This window comes from Morus notabilis, unplaced genomic scaffold (genome assembly GCF_000414095.1).
Source record: "Morus notabilis unplaced genomic scaffold, ASM41409v2 Scaffold298, whole genome shotgun sequence".
In the NCBI taxonomy this organism is placed as follows: domain Eukaryota; kingdom Viridiplantae; phylum Streptophyta; class Magnoliopsida; order Rosales; family Moraceae; genus Morus; species Morus notabilis.
In genome coordinates, this window is record NW_010359398.1 from 198,642 (window position 1) to 210,877 (window position 12,236).

Here is a 12,236-nt window from a genome sequence, read left to right on the forward strand (position 1 = left end):
CAACCAGCGGACATGCGGCCGAATCGAGTAGCAGAGGTCAGGATACGGGAATAATCAGCTCACTCCGCATGATGGAACAACGAATCACTCTCCAGGAAATTCAGCAGGCTGAGATGATGGAAATGATGCAGCGGATGCATAAGCAGCAGCAGCAATATTGGGCCTACGCCGAGCAACGAGACAACGCCTTGAAGAAATCTCTTCAGAAAAACTTCACCAAGCCGGTGTTCCCATTCCCTGAATTTCCCGAAGAGGTGCTGGAGCCCGTTGTTTCTGAGGACAGTGCCTCGGTCCACCCAGAGGAAGAAGAAGAGGAGTAACAGGGTAGGCGCCCTGCCTACCCTGCCCTGGGAGTATCAATTTTCTGCCCCATTTTTTTTTTGCTTTGTCTTATTTCAGTTATTTTTAGTATCTGTTTGTTCTTGGTAGTTTGTTAGCTTTTCCCCTAAGCAGTGAGGACACTGTTTCCTTTAAGTTTGGGGGTGGTTGACAGACTTGTGTAGACTTGTGTTTAATGCCCATTGTTTGAGTCTGTTGTTTAGTAGCATATGTTGTTTTCTAAAAAAAAAAAAAAAAATGAATAAATGCTTTGGTCTTGCTGCAGTTGTGTTGGTTTAAGGATATTCAATGAAAAATGCAGTGTGTCAAAAGTTTCAGCTTGTATAACAATTTGGCAAGAATTAAATCTTGGTGATATCTGTGGTTAAGTAGCTCCATGAATGTTATCATGTGAAATTTAGCACGTTAGATCATAGCACAGTTGTCCAGTGGAAAGCCTAGGAAGTTTTTAGTCATTGTGAGAGCTTAGGGTCATAGAACTGATTGTGTGATGCCCTTGAAGTTAAGTTCAGGGGGGGCCAAACGTTTAGGGTAAATCAATGTTGAAAAGGGTGGAAGTGTATTTGCTATAAAAAAAAAAAATCTATACTCCACTATTCCGAGCTGCCTAGTAACCAGGAGTAACATGAGCCCCATGTGTACTCTTGCGTCAAACAGCAGTTCGGGATATGAGTGTGCTAAAAGCAAATCTGGCTTGTGACGTTGTTGAGTAACCGGGTGCCTTCATCACCAATGTTGGCATTCGCGTAAAAAGGCAGCAGGGACATGAAAATCTAAAAAAAAAAAAAAAGAGTTCAAAAAGGGTTATATGTATGCGCCCACCTAGTGCCCTTAGAGGTAGACTACGGGTTGAATAAAGCCTTAGGCGTTTGGTTCTCTAGAGCACCAGGAGAGGGGTCAAGCAATCAGCTTATTAGACCAAAAGCTAGGCTCAAGGATCGTGATTCAAGCAACCTAGGTGAAACAAGGATGGTTAGCTATGGTCCCACACACTCACTATTAGAGGAATGTCATTTGTGGAGTGGGCTGAATGGCAGATTGATATGAGATTAGATGAAGAGTCGGTTGGAAATGAGCTGGGACTCTAGAGGCATTGTTGGAGAATGGAGAATCAACTTGCTCAGCAGCCAAAGCAGAAATTTGTGTTATTTTGTGTTTAGATATTGTGTTTTGTTGTTTTGTTTTGTGTTGTTAGGCATTACTCGAGGTCGAGCAATGACTTAAGTTTGGGGGTGTGATAACTCACAGAAAGATAGTTATTTAGCATACTTTTAGGCTTAATATTTGTTTATATTCTCCGGGTAAAATGCCTTTGTGTTAGTATTTTGAATAACATTTATTAATCTTTGTCCGTGTGGCAGAAAGTTGTTATTTATGGGAAATCTTGCTATATTTTGAAGTTATTCCTCAATTCAACTCATTGCATTGACCCTGGGAACTTAGTGCATGATGTCCACAGGAGGTGCTGACGTAGGCTTTTGGTGAGAAAAGCACGGTGGAAAACACAAATGTTGAAATGCCCCCAATGCCATAGCATTGCTGCAGCAAAGTCGCAGCAAAAGCAGGAGCAGCCAAAAATTAGCAAGATGGCACAGTTTGTCTTTTAGCACTGGTAGTGGTCCAAGCACTGACGGGACAGCTGTAAGAGCACCAGGAGGGGGGACCATCAATCATGACTCTCATGCATACACTTGTCACTAGGGCACCTCAACATGCCCTAGTATATAAAGGAAAAGGAGAGTATAGTACAGAGAGCGAGAGAAGAGGAGAAAAAGCAGAGAGGCACACAGAATTCCTGGATGAGCTGGAAACAGAGATAGAAGAGAGTACAGGAGATTTTGGACGCTGGAGCTGGAGAAAAGAAGAGTACAACACGGATATACAGGGGTTTTTGACCTCAGATTCTAGCTTAGCTGCTTTTTCCTTCTCTCTGTATTTACTTTCCGAGACCTTATGGATCTGTTATTTGTTATTAATTCTGATTTTGTTGAACTAAACATGAGCTAAATTCCTTAGCTAGGATTATTGATGGAACCAAAGTTGCAATGAAGATCTATTTGCTATTTTGATTGATAATGTAATTTTCATCTGGTTTATTCAAGCATATTTATTGTTTACTTTCTATTAAGTGACAGGCCATCATTTAGTAAGAAAACACAAACTTAAGCTAATTCTGGAAAGGTTGGTTGAGTTAGATCTAGCTTGGATAATGTCAGAGATAGTATAGGAATATACTATTATCTTGTACAACCCATTAAAATTGATGTTAACGTCAGATTTGTAAACTAAAACACATAGGAATATGTTGGTTTAGTTTAAGGAATTACAAGCATAAATCTGTCGGAAGATGATTATGTAGAATTTTAGGTTGACTAGATGAACTTTGCTACAGCAATCGTATAGCAAATCGTGGTCAGAGTTGCAACCGAGGGGAAATCAGTAATCCTAGCCTTCATCCATCATTAAATCACAGCTCTAAGCTCAGATATTGTTGACTTTTACCTCTTGTCTGCATTTAAATTACAGTCTTTGGTCTTATACATTCTTTTCACTTAATTAATATCAATTTGGCATTCAAACTATTCTCAATCATATTGATAAAACTGGTTTTTATAATAGAATTCCTCATTAACTCAGTCCCTGTGGAGACGATACTTTACTCATTACTATATTACTTGTTCGATTGCGTGCGCTTGCGTGGAGTCATTTTATGCATAGAGTTTTTGGCGAACAATAAGAAAGACAAACTACACGTAGGATTAACTACAGATAAAACAGATAAAGAACCCGAAATTTTATTCGATGATGGTCCCTAAAATCAACAAATTTTTGGTGGCTACGTACTTGTGTTTTTTTAGTCGTGGAAAGTTTTTTTGTGACCAAATTTTTAGTTTCTAGGTTTCGTTCATTTCGCGAATTTGAGTTTTTAATTTGAGCTGAGATGTGACATTTTTTTAGAGCTTTTTACTGTAGCAGAAAAAGTTAAATGTGACATTTTCTGAAAACTTTTAACGGTAGAAATCTAAAACTGAAAACTCGAATTGGTGAAATGAACGAGGCCTAGATAGTTGCTAACTTGGTTGTTGAAAGTTTTCTTGTGACTGAGTTTCAGTCGCAACAAAATTGCCTTTTTCCGACCAAGATTTAAGTTGCCGAAAATTGAAAATTTGGTTGTAAAAAGTATGAAATTTGGGTGCCGAAAGCAACCAAACAATTATTTTGTGACCAAATTGAACACTCTTTGTTACCACATAGCTGGTCACGATAAAACAAACCAGAAAAAATTATGACTGCCATTGCTCGCAAAACAAATTGCGGTCTTTGCTCATGAAAGAAATCGTAATGTCATCTATCACGATGGAGATCCCAATGTCATTGCCTAACGAGAGAGATCACGACGTTGTCGCTTGCAAAGAAAATGCAGCCATGGCTCACAAAATAAGATCCCGATGGAGCGTGACAGTTTGAGACGCCACTACTCGTGATGAAGATCCCAATCCTGTGCTCTGAGCGTTATTTTATTTTTGTTCATATGATTATGATTCATGCACTGGGCTCTGAGCAGTATCTCATTCATGTGTTTGTGCCTATTGATGGAAATGTAGCCTATAGAAAGCTTTGTCTGAACCCATTGTGATTAGATTTTGCTTCAGCTTTAAATTTAAATATATGTACTGTTTTGTTTGTGCTAGGTTTCTTCAAGTAATTAATGTCTTAGTTTTGGTGTTCCAATATCTATATCATTTGATTAATTTGGACCCACTACCTACAATTATATTATTTTATATGTGTTGATTTGTTATGAAGTATTTTTCAAGTAATATTTTGCTTCACTACAAGAAAAAGGGGTTTTTGCAACGATTTTTGTTGTCGCAAAAATCCGAGTGTCGTCGCAAATAACAGTTTTTGCGACGACGTGTCGTCGCAGATATGTCATCGCAAATAATTTATTGCAAAAAAAGTTTTTGTGACGACATAGTGTCATTGCAAATGTATTTGCGACGACAAGCGTCGCTAATACGCCGTTGCAAAATTCTCGTGATATGATCTTTTTTGCGACGACATTTTTCAAAATGTCATCGCAAATAATCTTACTTTTTTGCGACGACAAGTCTAAAAAAGTCGTCGCAAAAAACTGAAATAATTTTTTTTTATAATTTTTAAAAAATGGCAATTAATTAATTTTTAATAATTTTAATTAAACATTATTATGTTACATACTGAATATAATTTATTAAGATACATTAAAAGTGAAATATAAATTAATATTAAAAACAGTAAATCTAAATAAGTTTATAAAATATAATATGAATATTATATGAAGTGCATATATAATGTTCAAAAAAATATAAAAGTCTAAATAATGTGAAAAATAAAATAGTACATATAACGAAACTAATCGTCTAAGTTTGTAGCATTGCCAACAACCAAATCATCATTAGGACTGTCATCATCTGAAGAAGGCAGATCAAGAGCGTTTAGGTCAATTGGTTATGGACGATTAATCGTAGAAAATTGGATGTTGGGCTGCAATTTAAACACCAACTCTAACATCTTCATCTAATTGTCATAAATCTTCATTTGTTCCCGGTACGATTTTTTTAAATAACGATCCACACGTAGGTTAGGTTGAGCCGATGATGTTGTGTCCGAGAATGAATCACCAGATGAAGGAGAAGTCCCGGAGTAATGCTTTTGGGAGAGCGTCAGACCCACTCCTATCTTATGTCCTCTACGCATGCCAAGAACTTGCTCCAAAATCCCATGCTCGTCAAGGGGGGGGGGGGGGTCTAGGGGGGCTTGAAGGAAGCGGGGTTTTTCGAGCTTGAAGTAGTCTGTGTTCTCTGTGTTTCTCTCTCCTCCTCTAGGGTGTTCTACATAATAAGACATTATAATTATTTTTACGTGTTATACAACCACTATTTCAATATAAAAAAGTTTAATATGAAAAGTAAAAATACTTACGAAAGTATGTTCCGCATGGGTATTAACCCAAGAGTCCCTGCGACGATGCATGTCCGCCCAATTGTCTATGGCAGACGCAACCTTGGGATATTCTGTTGATCTTCTCGGGGGTCTTCCTTAGGATGTGGACCTAGTTGCTTGCGTTCTGCCCTCTGCGCCCATGCTAAAATCTATCGAGGGTAGCCTCTCTCACGGCTGACTTTATTGCGTTATTTTGTGCGAGCTGGTCTCGCAGACCTCGATTGTATATAGGGTCGACGGTCTCAGTCTCGTTATACATTCGACTTTCATGCCATACGGGAGAGACCAATGAGGCTCGGGCGTCGAGGGCTAACTGACGTGGCAGGCATGGGGCCACGTGTGGCCTGATCATTGTTCGACGTGTTTATGTGAATTTTCCCACACAATAGCAGCCAAAAGACAACTTTAACTTTTAGATTGTGCGAGAATCAACATAGTACAATTAATGATTATCAACAAAGTTATATTAAATAATTAATTACTAATTACTAATTATATTATATATTAATTAATAATTAATAAATTGATATACTTAATAACTAATAAATAGATTGTAATTACTTAATTATTAATTAAATATTAATTTATTACTATTAAATTTTTAATTTTTTTAGGAAAATAATAAATAATATAGTAATTATTTATTTTGTTGAAGATTAATTGTCAAAAAATAATTATATAACATATTAACAATAAAACAAGTAATAATAGGTTATTAAATTAATAGTTAATAATTAATATATCAATCTAATCTATTAATTAGTAAAGAGTTGGTAAATTCAAAATAAATAGTAATTACTCAATTAATAATTAATATTAAATTATAATTATCAATATGTAATATATTAATCAATAATCATTAATATTTGATAAATAGTAATTAATCATTATAAAAAGAATAATTACCAAAAATTGATTATATGATATATCAAATAATAGATTATTAAATAAACATTAGTAATTAATTAAAAAATTATTTAATTATGTAACTAAAAGTTAATACTTTAAGTAGTAAAATGAATATTAATAAATTATGTATATACTAATTATTTTTCTTAATAAACTAATTAATTACTTATAATCTAATAAATATGAGTACATTACTAACATAGTAATGATTTATAATTAATTACTAATTACTAATTTTAATTATTTAGATATTAATTTATATATATAGATTAATTACTAATGTACTCATTAATGATAATTTATCTATTATTATATTATTATTATATTAATTTTTATTTGTTAAATAATTATCAATTATTAATTATTTTATATATTAATTTAAAATTATTAATTACGATCATTTTAACTACTCACAGTAATCTAATCTCATAATTTATCAAACATAATTACACTACTTTTAAAATTAATAATACTTATATAATTACAATTTATCAAACACTCGATTACTTTTACAAGAGCTATTAAAAGCCATTTTTTTAAAAAAAATCTACAGCATTACGCCCTTCCAATCGTTCACTCTCTCATCATTCGGCAACTTCCCATTTCAATTGATTGGCGTGGGTATTAGAAACAGACGGAGATAAATGAGAGAAACAGAACGAAATACTGATGAGAGAGAGAAATGAGGATAAGATTAGAAGCCCAAACCAGCAGCCATTCACGTAATTTCTTATAAATGCTGGTTATTTGTTAACTTTGGTGGCCCAACCCGGCCACGGCACCCAATTTCCCGAGGTCGGCCCGGCCCGGATTGGCGTTTAGAAAACCCTAGCTCCTTTCTTTCTTTCTTTCTTTCTTACTTCCCTTCTCTTCACGCCGTTGGCCCTAATCATCCTTGTGTTGCCGCCGTTCAAATCGTTGCCGCTGTGTTTAGGATTTTAACCCGTCATTTCTCAAGTTTCCTCTCTCTCTCTCTCTCTGGACCATTCCTAACTCCAAATGGGTCATTGTAAGTTCTAACTCTTGAAGAACTATTTTCTTTTAACCGATTTGTGTTTTGGACCATGGGCTTTGCAATATCTTTATTTGTCATTGTGATGGGAGTTTAATCTCACTGGCATAATACTTTTGTGCATCGATGAATTCTTTGTTTTTTGGCTGCTCTGTGTCTTACGAGTTATGGTTTGAATTGTATTTTCGTCTTGCTTTTTGATGTTAAGCGTTACAAATATGTTTATACATATATATATTTATATGTTTTCTTGGTTTAATTGATACTATTTTTCTTTAAATTTTCATTTTTACATGGACCTTTGAAGAATATTAGTTGCTGTGCTTTTATTGAGACTCTGTCAAATTGGGAATGTTAACCTGTTATTTATTATTATTAGTATTATTATTTTTTAAATTAATTACCCTTTCATGGATAATTCGATAAATTCTTGAACATGGTTTTTGTTCGTTATGGTGCAATAATGGATTTGATCAAGTCTTGTGATTATGCACTAGTTTTGTACCTTATTTCTTTCTAGTTGGTGACATAGATTTTTTTTTGCTAATGTGTTTGATTCTAACGGGGAGACCCGTGGATTTGTTTTTGTGTGAGTACATAAATTGTAGTTATATTGATCATTTCTCCTTTTATTCAATTTGGTCGAGTTCAACATCCTTGATTTTGTTAAAGCTGCTAATACATTTGGGTTACTTCTTTTTATTTAGTTTAGTTTATTCTATTCCTCTGTTGGAAAGGATAGAATTAATTTATGCATTTCCCACCTTTTGGATTCTACAGGTTGTTCGGTTCAGTCTCATCTGGTAGGTGAGGGTTGTCTCAGGTCGACTCATTCCGTTTTCTGAAAGTTGGATGTGAGCGGTCTGTTTTACTGTTTTATTGATTCTATGATGTATTTTAGACTCTTAGCCATGAGATTGTATGATCGAGCGCGTGGATATTGCATAGAGTGATGCTACCCCAGTGGTATGATACTATACTTTACTTTCGATGTTTTATGATTATGGATTGTTTATTCTGAGCAAATTTACAGAATGAAATATTAATGGGATGTTTGTTTCAAGGGTTCGTCTCTGGTTCTGAATCTTGGTTTTTGGTTCTCTATAGTGTTTTTCTCTCATAAAAAATTTGAATTTCAAAAATTAGAATCATGAATCATGGTTCTGAATCCATGAACCAAACATCCCATAAACTTCTGTTCAAGGTTTTTCAAATTATGTTTAGCTGCTGGATTTCTCGACTTGGTAGTTTAGCTTATGTATTTTTATTTTGAAGACTATGGGGCAATATTTGTAGCTTCATATTTTTGAAATCGAGTTTCAAAACTATTATTTAAATGTTAAATCTCGATTATTTTTAATTAAACCTCTTTAGTAACTAACCTCAATTTTGGGGCATTATAATTGATTTGCGCCATAGTATTTTCTATTAATATTTTGGTTTCAATTTGTGCTCAGTTTCATATGTAGTTCTTTCAGTTGTAACTTTATATTTTAATGGTTTTGCCCTGTGATGGAACAAATACTTTGTTGGAAGCAGTTACCATGGTTTTTCATCACGAGCCTTACTTTACATTTTTTGTTCCTTCATCATCATCATCATCATCCTCACTGTCTCTCTTTCTCTCTCTCTCTCCCCGTCTCTCTCTCTCCTTCTCTCTCTCCCTCTCTCTCTATCTATCTATCTTTAGGTGGTAGAAGATGTAAAGAGGTTCATAATGAAAATTCTGTGGTTGTACTGCTGGTGACCATATATAGCTATGAGATCTGAGGGCTTTCCAAATGGCATTTGAATGTTAAATATATTGTTATAACTTGTGATTTTCCGATAGTTAATTGTTGGTTTGCACTCAGTGTTTTCATCGAGTAATTTTGTTGAAGCTCGAGAGAATGCAATTTTTGTTATTATTCTATTTATGTGGTAGTATCTATATTTTGTTCCTTTGTGTTTTTTACGAACATTTTTTTAGAAGTTTTTCTTTGTTGTATGGTGATATCATGCGTTGTTGCCCTGTGATGGAAAATAAAACAAATGAAACGAGTGGTTTTAGCAGTTTTAGTGATGTTGCTCTTGTTCTTCATAAGCCCCTTTATACTCTAGTGCCACCATCTCTTCTTCTTCTTCTTCTTCACACACGCACACACACACACACACGCATATATATACACATATACATATCCATTGAGGTGGTGCGTCAGTGGTTGTGTTTAGAGGTCTTTTTGAAGAATTCCCTCTTCTTCTTCACACGCGCGCACACACACATATATATACACATATACATATACATTCAGGTCTTCTTCTTCGTGCGCGCACAGACATATACACATATACACATATACATATCCATTGAGGTGGTGCGGCAGTCGGGTGGTGCGGCAGTGGTTGTGTTTGGAGGTCTCTTCTTCTTCACATACGTGCGCCCGCGCACACACACACATACATATCCATTGAGGTGGTGCAGCAGTGGCTGTGTTTGGAGGTCTTTTTGAAGAACTCCCATTTTGTTATTTTATGCCGTGAATGTCTTCCAAAGCTATGAGATCTGAGGGTTTTCCATCTCTTTTTTCTTCTTTTTTTTTTTATCCATTATACTATGTAAGCCTTTGTTTGTGTTTCCTTTGGTTGTGAAATAGTATTTTCTATTAATGTTTTGCTTTCACATGTAGTGCTTTCAGTTATAACTTTATTTTATTGGTTTTGCCCTGTGATGGAACAGACTTTGTTGGAAGCAGTTACCATGGTTTTTCATCACGAGCTTATTTTTTGCTCCTTCATCATCATGATCTTCTCTCTCTCTATTAAATTCTGTGGTACTATCTATCACTACATCTCATAATGAAAATTCTGTGGTTGTACTGCTAGTGACCATATAAAGCTATGAGATCTGAGAGCTTTCCAAATGGCATTCGAATGTTAAATATACTGTTATTACTTGTGATTTTCTGATTTTGTTTATATTCTATTTATCTGGTAGTATTTATATTTGGTTCTTTTGTGTGTGTGTGTGTTTTTTTTTTTTTTTTTAATTCATGTTGCTTCATGCCTTAGAAGATTATTGCCCAACAAGATGGTAATTGATTGCCTTGGTTAATGTTTGAAAGCAACCCTTTTGTAATTTAAACTACGAAGACATGCGAGCTTTGGCAATTAACTTCTAACAAAAATATTAACAGATAAAAATGGAACTTCACTCTTTGCCCAATGATGGGAAATCATAGAATTGAGTAGTGCTTTGAGCTTCATTTTTAAGCCTCCATCTCTTCATTAACTGCCACTGTCACAACCACCACCTCGACACCACCAAGATATATCCAACTAGGCCATTCTTCTTGTTGTTGTTATTATCATCATTATTGTTAATTAATTAATTTATTTGTTTGCCCCGCCGCCGCCGCCGCTGTTGTTTCCTTCTTGTTGGCGGTGGTGAAAATCAGTGGTAGTGGCGGTCTTCGTTGACCTTAGGGTGTGATTGGCTTTCAATGAGGCTTCAATCTCCATGAAATTCTTCATTTTTTATTGGCTTTATGATCTGAGGGCAAGAAATTTTCTTTCTATAATGCAAGTTATCTCTTCCTTTCCCACAAAATAATATATATATATATATATATATATATATATGGTGTGATTGGCTTTCAATGAGGCTTCAATCTCCATGAAATTCTTCATTTTTTATTGGCTTTATGATCTGAGGGCAAGAAATTTTCTTTCTATAATGCAAGTTATCTCTTCCTTTCCCACAAAATAATATATATATATATATATATATATATATATATATATATGAGCTTCCATAGCCCATACTGACAGAATTTGAGGATACATGATAATGCTCACAAAATGACAAAATTATTCTCCTTTGCATAATTTGGATAGGTCATCTCCAATTTGGTGTTGCGTAGGGTTAACAACAGGCATTTTCCCTATATTCTTAGATTTATTTATTTTATTTATTTCCAAATAACCTTTTGTTTTTAAAAACTACACTAGGATATCATTGCACATTCAAAATATCATATACGGATTAATCATTAGATAACATAACATATCTACAATTCTTTGGTTGTTTTTATTTTTTGTTTTTTGAATTTTTAATGGGGAGTTTCAAAATTAGGCCATATGTGTTACAATCTATATTTTGTTCTTTTCACTTTTTAATATAGTGATTCTGATTGACTACTTATGAACAATATAAACGTTTCTGTTTTTATGCATGTACTTTATGATGATACATGCACTGGGCTCTGATCAGTTTAATATTCTGCTTATTGATGGAAATGCAGCCTAGAAAGCTTTATCTGAACCCAATATAATTATATTTTGCTTTTCTGCTTTAAATAGAAATGTAAATGTTGTTTTGTTTGTGTTAGGCTTCTTCAGGTAATATCTTAGTTTTGGTGTTCCAATATCTATTTCATTTGATTAATTTGGACCCACTACCTACATTTATATTAATTTATATGTATTGATTTGCACTAGGCTATGATCAGTTTGTTATTGTGCTAATTAGCAAAAATGCAGCCTAGAAAGCTTTATCTGAACCCAATGTGATTAGATTTTTGCTTTTATGCTCTAAATGTACGTATTAATTTCTTTGTGCTAATGTTGTTCAAGTAATATTTTAGTTTTGGTGTGCCAATATCTATATCATTTGATTAATCTGGACCCTACTTACAATTTTATTAATCTTTATGTATTGATTTGTTAAAAATATTTTTCAAGTAATATTTTGGTCTGCATATCTTGTTAGTTTAACATGTGGTTCTTTCAAGTGTCACTCAATTGTCCTAGTTTTGTAATTTAGAGAGGTATGTTTTGTTGGTTTTGCCTTGTGATGGAACGAATGTACTTTGTTGGAAGCAGTTACTATGGATTTCATCATGAGCCGTGCTTTCCTTTTTTGTTCCTTCCCCATCTTCTCCATCATCATTTTCACCACTCACTCACTCAATTGCTCTCTCTCTCTCTCTCTCTCTCTCTCTGTCTCTCACTC

At 34.3% G+C, this 12,236-nt stretch overlaps 1 long non-coding RNA gene, 1 other non-coding gene and 2 pseudogenes across 3 annotated transcripts in view; all 4 read left to right on the top strand.

Annotated features, from left to right (window-relative positions):
* The first annotated feature begins 3,873 nt into the window (after window positions 1-3,873).
* LOC112090847 lies at window positions 3,874-3,968 on the top strand (annotated as a pseudogene).
* Window positions 3,969-7,063: 3,095 nt separating this feature from the next.
* LOC112090843 overlaps window positions 7,064-12,236 on the top strand; it is a 34,278-nt gene continuing 29,105 nt past the window's right edge. Inside the window, exons 1-3 of one of the 2 annotated variants that reach the window (XR_002901839.1) lie at window positions 7,064-7,243; window positions 8,027-8,212; window positions 9,963-10,028. This is a non-coding gene — a long non-coding RNA (uncharacterized LOC112090843). Of the gene's footprint in view, window positions 7,244-8,026; window positions 8,213-9,962; window positions 10,029-12,236 lie in introns of those variants that run through there. The other variant, XR_002901838.1, reaches the window with a different exon arrangement.
* Window positions 11,462-11,548, top strand: LOC112090845. Its single transcript, XR_002901844.1, has one exon. It is a non-coding gene; the product is annotated as a small nucleolar RNA snoR118 (small nucleolar RNA).
* LOC112090848 lies at window positions 11,704-11,786 on the top strand (annotated as a pseudogene).